Raw genomic sequence first — 17,219 nt, 5'->3', positions numbered from 1 at the left:
GGGGTGCCTGGTTGGCTCAGTTGGTTAAGTGGCTAATTTGGTTTCTGCTCAAGTCATGATGTCACAGTTCATGGGTTTGAGCCCCACATCTGGCTCTGTGGTGTCAGCACAGATTCTCTGTCTCCATCTCTTTGCCCCTCCCCTGTGCTCTCTCTTTCTCAAAAATAATAAATAAACATTAAAAAAAAGGTTCTTAAAAAATAAATGTCTGGTCCTGGACTTTTTGTTTCTTGGTAGTTTTTTTATTACTGCAATAGAGCACATTCTTCTTTTTAAATCAAATTATATTTGTTATTTTTTTTTTCAGGAATAAAATTTAGTGATTCATCACTTACATATAACACTCAGTGCTCATCTCAACCAGTATCCTCCTTAATGCCCCTCACTCCTTCAGCCCTTCCCCCACCCAACATACTGCCTGCAATCCTTAGTTTGTTCTCCGTATTTAAGAGTCTTTTATGGTTTGTCCCCCTCCCTGTTTTTTATTATTTTTGCTTCTCTTCCCTTATGTTCATCTGTTTTGTATCTTAAATTCCACATATGAGTGAAATTACATCTATTATTTGTCTTTCTCTGACTTATTTTGTTTACCATAATATACTCTAGGTCCATCCATGTTGTTGCAAATGGCAAGATGTCAGTCCTTTTCATCGCTGAGTAATATTCCATTGTGTATATATACCACATCTTCTTTACCATTCATCTATCAATGGACATTTGGGCTCTTTCCATACTTTGGATATTGTCAGTAGTGCTGCTATAAACATTGGGGTGCATGTGCCCCTTCAGATCAGCACTCCTGTATCCTTTGGATAAATACCTAGCAGTGCAAATCCTGGGTCATAGGGTAGTTCTATTTTTAAGTTTTTGAGGCATCTTCATACTGTTTTCCAGACTGGTTGCACCAGTTTACATTCCCACCAGTAGTACAAAATTGTTCCTCTTTCTCCACATCCTTGCCAACATCTGTTGTTGCCTGAGTTGTTAATTTTAGCCATTCTACAGGTGTAAGGTGGTATCTCATTGTGGTTTTGATTTGTGTCTCCCTGATGATGAGTGATGTTGAACATTTTTTCATGTGTCTGTTAGCCATCTGGATGTCTTCTTTGGAAAAGTGTCTGTTCATGTCTTTTGCCCATTTCTTCACTGGATTATTTGTTTTTTAGGTGTTGAGTTTGATAAGTTCTTTATAGATTTTGTATACTAACCCTTTATCTGATATGTCATTTACAAATATCTTCTCCCATTCTGTCGGTTGCCTTTTAGTTTTTCTGATTGTTTCTTTGCTGTGCAGAAGCTTTTTATCTTGAAGAGGTCCCATTAGTATATTCTTGCTTTTGTTTCCCTTGCCTCAGAAGACATGTCAAGTAAGAAGTTGCTGTGACCAAGGTTGCCTGTTTTCTCCTCTAGGTTTTGATGGCTTCATGTCTTACATTTATGTCTTTCATCAATTTTGAGTTTATTTTTGTGTATGGTGTAAGAAAGTGGTCAGGATTCATTCTTCTGCATGTTGCTGTCCAGTTTTCCCAATACCATTTGCTGAAGAGACTGTCTTTTTTTCCATTGGATATTCTTTCCTGCTTTGTCAAAGATTAGTTGGCCAGAGCACATTCTTAATTTCCTGAGAAAGGTTGCATGAGAGGGAAATTATCTGAGACCTTGCATATCTGAAAATGTCTTTTGTCTTCCTTCATAACCCAGCTTCATTAGGTATGTTTATGTCAGAAATGATTTTCTGTGGGAAATAAGCTTAGGAATTCCCTGAGCCTGCACAGATGGGTTAACAAGGCATAAAGAACTAGAAAGCCATAGTATGTTCACACCCAAGTTTGCGTAAACAAGATTAGGTAAATAGGTATAGGTAAGGTGGGGCAAAGGCCCCAGTATAGGACAAAGGTACATGAGGTAAACAAGATTAGGTATTCAGGGCGGAAACACCCCCAACTTAGTACTATAGCAGAAAGCTGCTTTCACAGGAAGGAAGGACCAAATTAGGTAAACAGGTAAATAGGGCTATAGACCTCTGCAGGGCAAGGTTGCCTAGAGCAGAGCTAATTAGCAAAAGAAAGGTGCCTTGTTGACCCTGAGGTAGCTTGCTCTGTCTTTCTTGTCCACTAGACCAGTTTAAGTAAACAAAAGTGGTGCTTCACATCTGCTGTAAACAACCTTCCATCTGGCACCAGGATTTTGTTTTGTATTAACCCGAACCCCTAACACCGCATATTTTCAAAACCCCCTTTCCCTCACGCCCATGAGTTAATGTTCAGTTTCATTTTCTCTTTGTGCATGCCCATCATCATGTTGTAAGCCTTCTGATCCTGATAAAATGGAGTAAGGACCCTTAATCAGGGCTCTTGTCTTCTCCCAGATATCAGCCTCTCTTTCTTTTTAATCCTGTATCCCGCTTTCTTGCTGGACAATAAAGAATTCCAGACCCAGAGTCTACGACAATTTTTCTTCAGAATTTTGAATGCATTATATGTTGTGTTATATATTCTAGAGTCACGTTTGAGAATTATGAAACCATTCAGATCCCTGGTCCTTTATACTTGACCTGTTGTTCTCCTAGGAATCCTGTAGAATTTTTTGTTTTTAGTGTTCTGAAATTTTACCAAAATGTGCCTTGGTGTGTCTGTTTTCATTCAGACTGGGCAGTTGGTGCGTCCTTCTCTGACAACTCATACTCTTCAGTTCTGGGAATTTTTTTTCTCATATGTTTTCTTACTGATTTCCTTTCTTTCTATTTGGGTATGGTTTTTCCTGGAGTGGTTCCTTTCTTATTTTTTTTCTCTATTATTTTTCAGCATTTTGTGCTACTTCCTGGGAGATTTTCTTAACTTTCTCTTCCAATATTTTATTGAATGTTTTACCTTTGCTATCATGGTTTTAATTTCTAAGAGTACCTTTTTTTAATGTCCTCTCTAGTTCCCTTTTTAAAGCAGGATCCTATTTTAATGTCATGAATGCACTATTTTCTCTATCTGAGGATACTATATATTTGGATGGGTTTCTTCTTGCGTATTTTCAGTTTCCTCCTAACTGCTCTTTTCTGTTTGTTTTTTTAGCATGGATTCCATGTTAGAGGGATTTTTTCAGATGTCTGCATGAGACTAAGATAAAAGCTGGTTGGAATTTCAGTGGGTAAATTTCTTGAATTTTACTAAAGGATGATATAGGTGGGTCATTTCTGGGGACCCTCTCTGAATATCTTTAGACTTTTCCTTTTAGACTGGTCGGATTCCTTGATCTTCTGCCAGAAGGTAGATATTTTGTTGTTAGAATTCTGGAAACTGAGGGGAAAGAGGTCTTAGGATGGGATGTTCCTCAGCATTCAGAACTATATGATCACTTAATCCTGGTTTTGGTCCTACCGCACTCTCACCTGTGCTGGTAGATCCAGGTCCAAAGACCCACTCACTATTTTACCCTCTCAAGAGATAAGCTCCAACTTTCCATTAGGATTGGGAGGACTGTTTACCTAGCAGCTGGAAGTTGGGAAGAAAAGCCAAGGATCAGGTGCTGCTGAAACAGCTTTTCATACAGACCTCCTGAGTCTACCACTTCCTGTACTCCCAGCTCTGGGGGACCTGGTGCTGCCTGGGCCTGAGCCTTCTGAGGATTCTGGGATATTAATTGGATTGGTTCTCAGCTTCCTCTCTGCCAGTTTAGGATTTTTCTCTCTCAATTTTATGAAATCAGCTATCTCTTATCCTCTGCTTTGTATTTTTCAAATTGTATTTTTTGTCTGTTGGGTTTACGGATTTTTTTTGTTTGTTTGTTTTAAATAATCTTTGTTGTAGTTTGAGTGCAGTTTCAAGACAAAGGAGAATTAGATAGTTAATCCACCCTGTTAACTTAGAAATCTCTATTTCAGTAAAGCTTATGAGCTCTTCTGCCATAGTGACATTTGATAAATATTCAATATTTAATTGTATTTTAGTTTTTCAGTATATAGAAAATTTTAAATGTTTTTAACGTGACATGTACTCAGCGTAAAATTTTTGACAGTATAGTGAAGCGTAACAAAAATAAAAGTTATCTGTAATCTCAGTGGCTAGAGATATTTTTTCAGGTTTATACTTTGTGACTATTATTTTTTATATTTTACTCTATAATCTGAAGTTCTTTTGGATATAGGATATAAAGTAAAGCTATGTTTTGATTTTATTTCTCTTCCAAATAGTCAATAAATAAATCCAAACCTATTAACTAAATAATTTCCCACTGTTACTAATTTGTGATGACAGTTTACTTTTTCCCATATATTTTAGATTTTTGTATATGCCATGATATATTTCTGGGTTATTTAATTTGTTTGTTGATTTTTCTCTTTTCAACCATAATTCTTCCTTAGGACAGTTTTATAAATTTGTTATGTTACCACAAAAGCCTTATCAGAATTTGATTAGACATAGAAATAAGTTAGGTACAGCATGGAGACTATATAGTTAACGATACTATATTGTATATTTGATGTTTCTCACCACACACACACTGTAACTCTGTGAGGTAATGGATGTGTTAACTAACAATGGTGTGGTAATCGTTTTGCAATATATACGTATATAATATCATGATGTTATATACCTTAAACTTACACAATGTTATATGTCTATTATATCTCAATAAAGCTGAGGAAAAAATAAAGAAATTAAGAGATAATTGTTTTCTTTTGTGGATGTATATAACATTCCCATCTATGAATATTGTATTTCTGACCACTTATGTAAGTTATTTTTAATAATTCATGGATATCCTATAGTTCTCCAAGTCTCTCTCAGATTACAACAAGATTGACTCTAGGTATTTCAGGGTTTTGTTTTTCCATAATGAATTATATTTTATTTTATTGTATTTTGGAACTTGTTATAACCATCAGATAGAAAATCTATTTAAAAAAATATTTTGTGGTTAGCCAGTTTCTGAACATTGTCCTTACATTTAATGGGTTTTCTATTGATTTGCTTATTTTTTTCCCCCTAGGTATGTAATTATGTCCTCTGAAAATACTGATGACTTTATGTTTTCCTTGCCAGTTTTATGTTTTCCTTGCCAACATTTTGTTTCATTGCTGGACAGAATATCCAGACAATGTTAAATAGCAATAGTGTCTCTGCATTTTTAAAGTTGTTTTGACTTATGCATTTGGATGTTATCCTCTGCATGAATTTTAACAACTTATTCTTCCATTATTAATCTAAATTCTATCCATATGAAGTTTCCTTTTTTTTTTTTACATTTAATGATTTTTTGTAATTAAAAAAAATTTTTTTTAACTTTTTTTTTTTAACTTTTTATTTTTGGAGCGAGAGAGAGACAGAGTGTGAGGAGGGGGCACAGAGAGAGAGGGAGACACAGAATCCGAAGCAGGCTCCGGGCTCACACAGAGCCTGATGCAGGGCTCAAACTCACAGACCATGAAATCATTACCTGAGCTAAAGTTGGATGCCCAACTGACTGAGCCACACAGGCACCCCTACATTTAATTCTTCTTAATTTTATTTTTCTGATTTGATATTAGTTCTGATTTCTTTTAGTATGTATTTGCCTGATGTCTTTCTTGTCTTTCTTGTCTTTCTTATCTATCCTTTTATTTTTAAACTTTCTATGACATTTGGTTTTAGGGCTAATTCTTATTTCCAAGGTGTATTTAGATTTCTAAAAACCACATTTGAGACTTTTTGTTCTTTAAGAGGTGAATTAAGAACATTTAGTCATATTGTCTCTTATTTTATGCTTTCTTTGTATTGATTTTTTTTTTTTTATATTTTCCTGTTCCTTTTGCTTTTGGCTTTTGCTTTTTGATCAATATTTGGTTTGTCTTTTATCCTTTGCAGAGACTTACAGGGCTTATAGTTTGTTTTACATCTACTGATGGCTACCTTTAAATTTTAACCTTTTTATTAAATTAAGTGATCTTTAAATTGTGTTATATGTCTGGGATTCCTGGATGGCAGTTGGTTGGGCATCTGACTTTGGCTCAGGTCATGATCTCATGGACCATGAGTTTGAGCCCTAAGTCAGGCTCTGTGTTGACAGCTCGGAGCTCGCTTGGAGCCTGCTTCAGATTCTGTCTCCTTCTCTCCCTACCCCTCCCCTGCTCGTGCTCTCTCTCTCTCTCTCTCTCTCTCTCTCTCTCTCTCAAAAATAAATACACATTTAAAAAAATTTAAAAAATTGTGTATTTGTCAAAACCAAGAATGGAGCAAGAACTTTAACTTCACTGTAATGAAGCTAAGGGATTTTGTGCCTTTCTGCTTGTGTCACTCCTTTTCACCCCTGCTTTTACACTGGGCTCACTGAGTCTCGGATTGCAGATCCATGGGATGATGACTATCCAGGTCATTTAGATGTTGATGTCCAATTATTTAGGTGGTGATTATTGTATTGTTATTAGCTTACTATTAATTAATTATATTTCATTTTTACATCTTGTATCTTCTTTTTTTTCCAGTTTATTTATTTATTTTTTAGAGAGAGTACATGGGACAGGTGCAGAGAGTGAGGGAGACAGAGACTCTCAAGCAGGCCCGGCACTCTCAGCGCTGAGCCCCATGTGGGGTTTGAACCCACAAACCATGAGATCATGACCTTGACCTGAGCCAAAACCAAGAGTTGAACTCTTAACTGACTGCGCGACCCAGGTGCCCCATTAGCTTACTTTTCAGATACCTCACTTTCTACAAAACAATCTCTTTTGGCTTTTGGATACATTTAAAAAACATTTAAACCATTATTCAGACATAATGCAATGTATACCTAGTTTTGATGTTCACAGAGGGTCCAGGATACCAAGAATGTAAAGACAAAGGTGCCCATTCTTAAATTCTTAGCTTTGGTTCATCTCTCGATCAGCTAAAACATTTCTTTTTTTTTTTTTTAATGTTTATGCATTGAGAGAGAGAGAGAGAGAGAGAGAGAGAAAATGCAAGCAGGGAAAGGGCAGAGAGAAGAGAGAATCCCAAGCATGCTCCACAATGTCAGCATAGAGCCAGACGTGGGGTGCAATCACCTGACTATGAGATCGTGACCTGAGCCAAAGTCAAGAGTCGGCCGCTCAATCAACTGACCCACCCAGGAGCCCCTAACGTGTATTTATGAATACTGTTTTTACCAAGAAGAGTGCCCACATTTTCTTCTGTCCTCACATACTTGAGAAAGTCTTTCTGTTAACTTTACAGAATGTTATTTGATAGTTTTTGGTTGAGTCATTTATTCTTTTATGTGACAATTATTTATTGAGAAACTTCATGTGCTAAACATTGTTCTTTTTTTTTAAGCAAAATTTATGTCAGCCATTACATACATATGGAGAAATGTACAACTCATAAGTGTAGAATTCAATAAGATTTCACAAATTTATCAGTTGGTGGTCAAAGAAAAGTTGCCTGAGCAAGCACTGTGTGACCTATACTTTCTCTCCCTCAGTGTTTTGTAGATTTTACTTCATTATTTCCTGGTGTTTTATGTGGGAAAGTCTGACATCAAAATAATTTTGATTCCTGATTTGGTATTTTATATTTTCCTCCTGGCTCTGAGTCTTATACCTTTTTTATTCTTAAACAAACAAACAACTAGTTCAATATATTTGAGTATGGTCTCTCTTAATTAATTTAGTCTAAACCTAGTTTTCAGATTCACTTTATTATTTTTTTAAAGTTTATTTATTTATTTATTTTAAGAGTGAGAGAGAGAGTACCAGCCCAGGAAGGGCAGAGAGAGAAAGAGAGAGAGAATCCCAAGAAGGCTCCAAGCTGTTAGTGCAGAACCAGGCACAGGACTTGAACTCACAAACTCATGACCTGAGCTGAAATCAAGAGTTAGCTTCTGGGGTGCCTGGGTGGCTCAGTCAGGTAAGCATCTGACTTAGGCTCAGGTCATGATCTCACAGTGTGTGAGTTCAAGCCCCGTGTTGGGCTCTGTGCTGACAGCTTGGAGCCTGCTTTTGGTTCTGTGTCTCCCTATCTCTTTGATCCTCCCCTGTTCATTCTCTCTCTCTCTCTCTCTCTCTCTCTCAAAACTAAATAAACATTAAAAAAAAAAAGTCATCCACTTAACCATCTGAGCCACTCAGGTACCCCTCAGATTCACTTTAAAAAAATTTCCCCAGCCATGGAATCTTTTATCCTATTAAAACTTTCTTTATTGTATCTGTTTAATCTGTCCAGGTTTCTTATTTGTTGTTCACATATTTTGTCTCTGCTGTCTATCTTTTATTACTACTATCAATTTGTATTTATAATCTATTTGTTTCTTTGGTACGCTTCATCTGCATTCCCAGAGAACATCTCAAATTGGTCTTCTCCAACAGTTGTTCTCAAAGGCTGGTCTGTAGATGGTTACCAGACAGAATGTACCTCCTGGGAGTTTGTTAAGAATAGTTTTTCATACCTTATCTTCAGAGATATTTACACCCTTTTAATAGTGATGAGAAATGGGAAGACCAAGAAAGAAATTCCAGATAAGAAAGAAGCATAGGTAAAGCCCCAGATGTGGGAAACTGTTATGCATGGCATTGAGTACTGGTGGTGGAGAGGGATAAAATGCTTTGGAGCCTGGTGAGAAGTGGGCTGGGCGAGGTTATGGAGGATCATTTATGTCATGCAAGAGAGTTTGTGCTTTGTCATAAGGCATGGGGGAGTTGCTGAGAAGTTATCGGCATTGATAATGAAACATTTTATTCTATCTAGGTTTGCTGAAGGTCAAATTAGTTCACGTTATCTCTGTTCCAATTTGTTAGCAAAAAGATGACTTAAAATAATGGTTAATTTTGTCTGTCTCAATGTTTTCGTGGTTAATTGTTAAGATTGCTTTCAAAGTCTTCAGTAACCTGGAACTTTAAAGTTTTTCTTGCATGATAAACAAGATTGAATTCATTGGACATTCTAGGTCTTTTCCAACAGGATAAGATGTTAAAGCATTGATTACCAAACATATGTTTGTACTTTTGAGTTCTTATCGCAGAGAAATTAAGGATATTTTGGTCTGTTGGAAAACCTGCTTTGTGCTTGATTCATGAATTTGCCCTCTAAAGATTTTGGTGTAACAGTTTACAATTGATTACTACTTAGTTTCCACTGGAGACTAGGGTTTCCAAGAGTTAAAATTATGCTAAATGTAGTTAAAAACTGATGGAGACAAAGGAAACAACTCCATGTAAAAAGTAGGAGACGTGTAAGAAAGATATAAGGCATGGGAATACATTTTTGACGAAGGTAAAAGAAAGTAATTTTGTCCTAAGTGAGATGGATTGTTTGGAGAGAAATGACTGGGGACAAAATTTGACTGCAAAGGAAAGCCGTAGAAGGTTTGTGACCGGAAATCATTGGAAAAGAATTTTATGTGTGGTCAGGATGGTCTCATTTAAAATGGATTTTATTTTATTTTTTTCAGGAAGGACTAGGTTAAAATGGATTTTTTAAAAGATTTTTTAAAAAGTTTATTTGAGAGAGAGAGGGAGAAAGAGAGAGAGCACAAGTGGGGAGGCAGAGAGAATAAGAGAGAGAGAATTACAAGCAGGCTCCACACTGCTAGCACAGAGCCCAATGGGAGGCTCAAACTCAGGAGCATTAAGATCACGACCTGAGTCAAAATCAAGAGTCGGAGCTTAACCGACTGAGCCACCCAGGTGCCTCTAAAATAGATATAAGGTTGAAATTCTGCTTTTCTGTGTTAAAAAAAAAAAAAAAGTTTTCTTGGATTGTTGGTCTGTTCCTGAAAACGTAAACAGAGGTCTTTTCTCTTTTGTCAGCTAGAAAACCAAAGCTCGTGTTTTGTCTTTGTCAGGTCTTTGATTACTTAGTTAAAATTTCTCAATGTTAAAGGAGCTAAGTTTTGCTAACAACTATATAATCCTACATATTTGCCTTTGGAATCTCTTATTGCCACCTTGGTTAAATAAATAATTAAGGTTTCAGTTTTATAATGATCTATAATCCTATTCAGGCATGTGCTTTTTTTTTTTTTTTATTTTTTTTAACGTTTATTTATTTTTGAGACAGAGAGACCGAGCATGAACGGGGGAGGGTCAGAGAGAGAGGAAAACACAGAATCTGAAACAGGCTCCAGGCTCTGAGCTGTCAGCACAGAGCCTGACGTGGGGCTCGAACTCACCGACCGTGAGATCATGACCTGAGCCGAAGTCGGATGCTTAACCGACCAAGCCACCCAGGCGCCCCAGTCATGTGCTTTATAGCTTTCTAAGGTTTTAACAAACTTTTCCAAGATTTAAATTGTAATGAAGTCTTTTTGACCAGTTAGGTCTTTTTTTGGTATGTTGAGTTACTCTGGAAACACTGACAAACAAATAATGGTAAGCTTTAGGGTATATTGTTTGGGTAAATGCTATAACTGCTCAAATATATGTGCAGTTCCTAAAGTCTTAATATGTTTGGGTGTAAGGTCATCACTTGATATTCTGATTATCGAAGTATTATGTGTCACAGAAATGACTGGATTACCTCGTCAACTGCATCATAATGAACTCTCATATTACATTGTTACCCAAGTCCATTTTTGAGTCATTTATTTATAGTTACTGTTCTGAAGCTCTTACAAAACATGTTTCATCTTCAAGGAGATTTATAAAAAGGATCTTTAAGATAAATACAGGAACTTGAGATCTTTAAAATCCTTAAATTAAAATGAGTAAGAATTTCCAGAACTAAAAAACTGCATTCACTGGACAAAAATTAGGAATACTGAACTAAATGAACTGAACAAAATGATTCTGTTGGTTAAGTGCCCAACTCTTGGTTTCAGCTCAGGTCATAATTTCACGATTCGTGAGTTCAACCCCCACATCTGTCTCTCTGCTGTTGTAGTGGAGTCCACTTGGGATCTTCTGTCCTCCTCTCTTTTTCTGTCCCTCCCCTGCTTGCTCTCTCTCTCTCTCTCTCTCTCTCTCAAAAACAAATAAAATAAAAATTTAAAAAAATCAATGAACTGAGGAAGATTATAGTTTTTGTGACACTTGCTTTAAAGTATTGCTGGTTCTCAGAATAGAGAACCCAGAAATGCACCCACAAATGGATGGCTAACTAACCTTTGACAAAGCAGGAAAGAATATCCAGTGGAAAAAAGACAGTCTCTTCAGCAAATGGTGTTGGGAAAACTGGATAGCGACATGCAGAAGAATGAACCTGGACCCCTCTCTTATACCATACACAAAAATAAACTCAAAATGGATAAAAGATGTAAACATAAGACAGGAAGCCATCAAAATCCTAGAGGAGAAAATAAGTAACAACCTCTTTGACCTCAACCACAGCAACTTTTTACTTGACATGTCTCCAGAGGCAAGGGAAACAAAAGCAAAAATGAACTATTGGGACCTCATCAAGAGGTCATTAAGATAAAAAGTTTCTGCACAGCAAAGGAAACAATCAGCAAAACTAAAAGGCAACTGATGTAATGGGAGAAGATATTTGCAAATGACATACCAGATAAAGGGTTAGTATCCAAAATCTATGAAGAACTTATCAAACTCAACACCCAAAAAACAATCCAGTGAAGAATAGACACTTATCCAAAGAAGACATCCAGATGATTAACAGACACATGAAAAAATGCTCAACAGCACTCATCATCAGGGAAATACAAATCAAAGCCACAATGAGATACCACCTTACACCTGTCAGAATGGCTAAAATTAACAATTCAGGCAACAACAGATGTTGGCAAGGATGTGGAGAAAGAGGAACACTTTTACACTGCTGGTGGGAATGCAAACTGGTGCAGCCACTCTGGAAAACAGTATGGAGGTTCCTCAATAACTTAAAAATAGAACTACTCTACAACCCAGCAATTGCACTGCTAGGTATTTATCCAAAGGATACAGGAGTGCTGATTCAAAGGGGGCATGTGCACCCCAATGTTTATAGCAGCAGTATCGACAATAGCCAAAGTATGGAAAGAGCCCAAACGTCCATCAACTGATGAATGAATAAAGAAAATGTGGTGTATACACACACACAGACACACACAGACACACACACACACACACACACACACACACTGGAATGTTACTCAGCAATGAAAAAGAACGAAATCTTGCCATTTGCAACAACATGGATGGAACTAGAGTGTTACGCTAAGCAAAATAAGTCAGAGAAAGACAAATACATGATCTCACTCATATGTGGAATTTAAGAAACAAAACAGATGAACATAGGGGAAGGGAAGCAAAAATAAGATAAAACTAGAGAGGGAGACAAACCATAAGAGACTCTTAAATACAGAGAACAAACTGAGGGTTGTTGGAGGGGTGTTGCATTATGGGATGGGCTAAATGGGTGATAGGCATTAAGAAGGGCATTTGTTGGGATGAGCCACTTGTAAGTGATGAATCACTAAATTCTATTCCTGAAATCATTGTTACATTGTATGTGAACTAACTTGGATTTAAGTTTTATTTTATTAAAAAAAATTTTTAATAGTGTTTTTATTTATTTTGGGGGAGGGACAGAAAGAGAGGGAGACACAGAATCTGAAGCAGGCTCCAGGCTCTAAGAGGTCAGCACAGAGCCTGATGTGGGGTTTGAACTCATGGACCAGACTGAGAGATTATGACCTGAGCTGAAGTCAGATGCTTAACCGACTGAGCCACACATGCTCCCCAGATTTAAATTAAAAATTAAATAAATAAATAAATAAATAAATAAATAAATAAAGTACAAAGAAAAATAAAGATAAAAAAATAAAGTATTGCTGGTTCTGTAATGTTTGCTCTTCTAGATAAAGAAAATTTTCTTTTAAGATATCTGTGACACACAGAAATGTAATAAAGTATTTATTTGTAAACAAACTGAAGTGTTTAACTTTTCTGTCTACCTAAACCCTCTGAAATTCAAAAACTCTTAAGTGAGTATTCTTTCTTTCATGGCAATTACAGTTACTTGCATAAGTTTAATAAGAATATGTTCTCCCTGAAACAGGATACCATTGGAAATACTGGTTATTTTACCAAGTCTTTGACTGGAATGTTATTTGAGAGACATGCATAGATTCAGATATGACCATATAGCTTTAAGGAACGAAGATTGACTTTTTTGAAGCATCAAACCAAGAAAGCCCCTTGGAAATGTTGGCCTGATACCTTGCTTAGAATTCCCATCAGCTTTACCAGGTGAGTAAAGAATGTCACTTTGTGGCAGGTGCAGGGACCTCAGCATGTTTAGGGACCTTGAGAAGAGGAATTCGTCTAAATCAGCAGGTTTTTCAGGCATGTTTGATGGCAAGTACTTCTCTTGGTTTCTGGCCTGGAGAGGCTACTAAACATTTAATCTAGATTCTTTATAAAAAGTTTCAGCAAAGCAAATTGTGGAAGATCTATATGAACAATTGCTGTTCTTGCTGAGCTTATGTAAATAATTATGCCAAGTTAAAACTTGACTTGTTTTGCAAATGAATTAGTCTTGATTTGGCTATCTCCCTAAAAGGGAGAAAAGGTATGCACCTTTATGGATGTTAAATTTTAGCTTTGATTGTGTATAAATGTTTGCCTAAACTGAACAACCTGAGGTAAACTTCAGAAAATTTGTCACAATAGCACAGGTATGGACAATCTTCTTGCTTGTTATTCTGTGGGGATAATAACAGGACCGCATGGGCATATGCGTATTTAAACAACTGAAAAATGGGATAGATTCCCCCAACAATTGTATATGAAAAGCCTTTTCTCACCATAGATCTATCAATAGATAAAGACTATAGTGCTTTATTAAATTACTTGCTTGAGGTCGGGTTAATTCATAAATTTCTAAGTGAATATGCAAACCATGTCTTCCCTAAACCTGATCTGACAGTTGCTAGAAACCCACCGCATATAAACCCAGGAAGCATGGTTCAAAAGTTTAATATAGCAGGGGATTTAATTCCAAAATGCAAGGGCCCCTACCCGTTCTTATTATGTATTCCCACTGCATTAGAGTTAGAGGGACACTCTTCATGGGCTCATATCAAGAATTAAACTTGTAGGGGCGCCAGGGTGGCGCAGTTGGTTAAGCGTCCGACTTCAGCCAGGTCACGATCTCACGGTCCGTGAGTTCGAGCCCCGCGTCAGGCTCTGGGCTGATGGCTCAGAGCCTGGAGCCTGTTTCCGATTCTGTGTCTCCCTCTCTCTCTGCCCCTCCCCCGTTCATGCTCTGTCTCTCTCTGTCCCAAAAATAAATAAATGTTGAAAAAAAAAAATTAAAAAAAAAAAAAAGAATTAAACTTGTACCTCCTTCACAGGAAATCAATGAACAAACTAATGTGCCTTCTTATTCCTGTGAACCTCAAACTTCTCTTCAAACAAAAATAAAGGCTGTACCTTTCTTTTCCATTCTCCTTTCTCCAATTTATCCTAATAATTCCTTCTTACAGTGGGCCATTCAAAAGGATCACTACAGACATTTGAATTACAAACCAGAAAACCCCATCTGATTCCTCCTACCTGTTCCAACTCCATCCGAAGACCCTTCAAGCCTGACATCTAAGAATCTTCTCATTGGCAGACACTGGGTTTGTAATTTACTCTATCCATTAACCTATATTTTTCTTGTTTCTATAAAAGTACCTCTTATTAATTACCTAATTGCTTACTAAACAAAACAGAGTCTGGGGGTAGTCTTATCAGTAGCCTAATCTCCAGGAATTCCCTATTGTCTTAATGTTAATGTTTTGCTAGAGAGAAAAACAACTTTAGCTTGACAATAGCTAGGCCTCTGGTAATCTGTGAGTTTTCTTTAGGATATGAAAATCCCTTTAAGAAACTTCCTCTTGACTTTATCTCCCCCAACTCCATAGTATATAACCAGTGCAGCTTTCTGCCCATGGGTGCTGTCCCCGTGGTTTAATAAAATCACTTTTTTTTTGCACCAAAGACATCTCATGAATTCTTTCTTGGCTGTCAGCTCTGGACCCCCACTACCACTCCAAAACCCAATCAGTTGGACTGGCCTGAGAATTTCCAGAGGCCTCCAGAAGTAGGGCAGTGCACTGGGCCATGATGCGGGGACAGGGTGATGAAACCTGAAACTACTCTGGAATTGAATATGATTTAGTTTTTATTTTACTTGGGCTCATCATTTCTCATACTTGAAGTTTGTTTTGCCTCCAGTGGCTTTTTTCTGTGTCCTGGGGAGCGATGGATCAGAGGCCAGGAGCAGGAGGATTAGTCCTGGGGTGTGGCCTGAGGAAGAGAAAAATATTCCTCTCTAGATCTCTAGTTGGCATTAATCTTCAAAAGAAGCCCGAGTCTGGGGAGAGATTGGAGATTCTAGTCTGGAAACATGTCTTCTCCCAACACTCCCTCCTTCCTGTCAAACTGTCTCAGGATTCTTGACCTCAGTGTCCAGGGTGACTGGTCTCACCGTTTCCAAGAATCAAGAGGTAGACACACAATAAAATGAGCAGCAGGCAAAAGTTTATTAGAGTATAAGATTAGAAAGTAAGATTGTATGAAAGCCCTTTTTGCAGAGAGGGAACATTCGAAAGTGAATGCCTGTGAACTATAGGCAAGGGACTTTGTTTTATAACGTTCCAGTCAACCCCCCTTCCCTTCTCCCTGTTCCTTCTCAAGTTCTACCCTTATTGCCTAGGTAACTCTAAATGCTTAGTTATTCCTTTTTAATTAGCTCGTTTCCATTGTTTGAGGGGTAGTCTGTGGTATGAGGGGTAGTCTATGGCCATACTGTTACTTGTGGGTCATACGTTTTATAGTCTACTAACTTATTTTTAGTTAGGTCTTTTGTCAAGTTCCTGAGGGGATTCTGAGGGGGAGTAAGTAGTGTCAGTTACATTCTTTTTTTTTTTTTTTTTCTAAATGTTTTTATTTATTTTTGAGACAGAGAGAGACAGAGCATGAGCAGGGGAGGGGCAGAGAGAGAGGGAGACACAGAATCTGAAGCAGGCTCCAGGTGCTGAGTGGTCAGCACAGAGTCCAAGGTGAGGCTCGAACTCACAGACTGTGAGATCATGACCTGAGCTGAAGTCGGATGCCCAACCGACTGAGCCACCCAGGCTCCCCAGTGTCAGTTACATTCTTAAGAAAAACCTTAAGCCTGAGGGCGTTTGCTTTTGGTCAGAAGCTCCCAGCATGGTTTTAAAATATGTTTTTCTCCACTTGGGGACCTCAGGTCATAACCTTTCCCTTTCTGGCTATTTTACCCTAAGTTTTCCTGTCCTAAAATCTCAGGTCATAGTTTTGGGAGGGTCTTGTCTTTTCTCAGTAAGATCTTTAATAATGACGGGCCCTTTTCCCAGAGCCATTATTTTTATTTGCTAAATTCATTTTGGAATGTTCGTGTCCACAGCATGGGCTAATAGTATGAAAGCCTCAGTCCTCTATTGTCTGGAAGGCTTATAAAATTGAGTACTTGAACTTGGGGTAGATGGGATGCTATTACTCAAAGGCATGCTTTGTTTTGCTCTTTCAGCAAATTTCCATACTCTTTCAAATGGGAAATAGCTGAGCTCTCTAAAGTACTGTTAATGAGAAAAAATAAGGAGACAAATTTTCTTCCCAAATTTATTACAAAAATTTTTTATTACAAGGGTTTAGCAGAGCAGAGTCAGACTTTGCCATCTCTCTTGTGAAACCTCAATAATTTACAAAATTAAGTTAATAAATATAAACTAGGTTTGGGTTTTTTTTTTCCAGCCATCTCATGCATTCCTAAGACACAAAGAGGAGAAAATCCTATATCCATATGTAGTACAAAATCAGAAATTTTTCAAATGCCATTTAACTCTCTGTAGGATTTCCCTAGACAGAACAGGTAATCACACTATTTCACCTTTCTCTAAAGATTTAAGAAACATAAATAGATCCATAAATAGTTCATATAAATAAAAGTTTTACCTTTTAAATAATAAATTCCCAAGTCTGAAACCTTTCTTAAATAAAATACAAAATAAGGCATATAATTCATTAAAATGGAATCTTCTACCCCAAAGTTATCTCGGGGTCTATTAAATACACAAATAACTTAAAGCCCTTAGAAAAGCAAACAAAAAGTAAATTGTTACTCAGTCAAAACTCCCATCTTTAGGGAGAGGGAATGATCGTTCAGATTCTATCTCTGGACAAAAGTGTTACCTCTGAAACTTCAATGGATGAACTAGTTTAAGTTTTGCTCTTTCGGCAAATTTCCCTCATGAGTTTGGTCAGAAATGGGGCTGGGTCTACTCCCCAGAAAGCCTAACTAGTCTGGGAGCTGGGGCTAGACAGGAAACTC

Source organism: Prionailurus viverrinus, chromosome B2 (assembly GCF_022837055.1).
Source record: "Prionailurus viverrinus isolate Anna chromosome B2, UM_Priviv_1.0, whole genome shotgun sequence".
In the NCBI taxonomy this organism is placed as follows: Eukaryota; Metazoa; Chordata; class Mammalia; order Carnivora; family Felidae; genus Prionailurus; species Prionailurus viverrinus.
Note: the sequence above shows the minus strand (reverse complement) of the source record.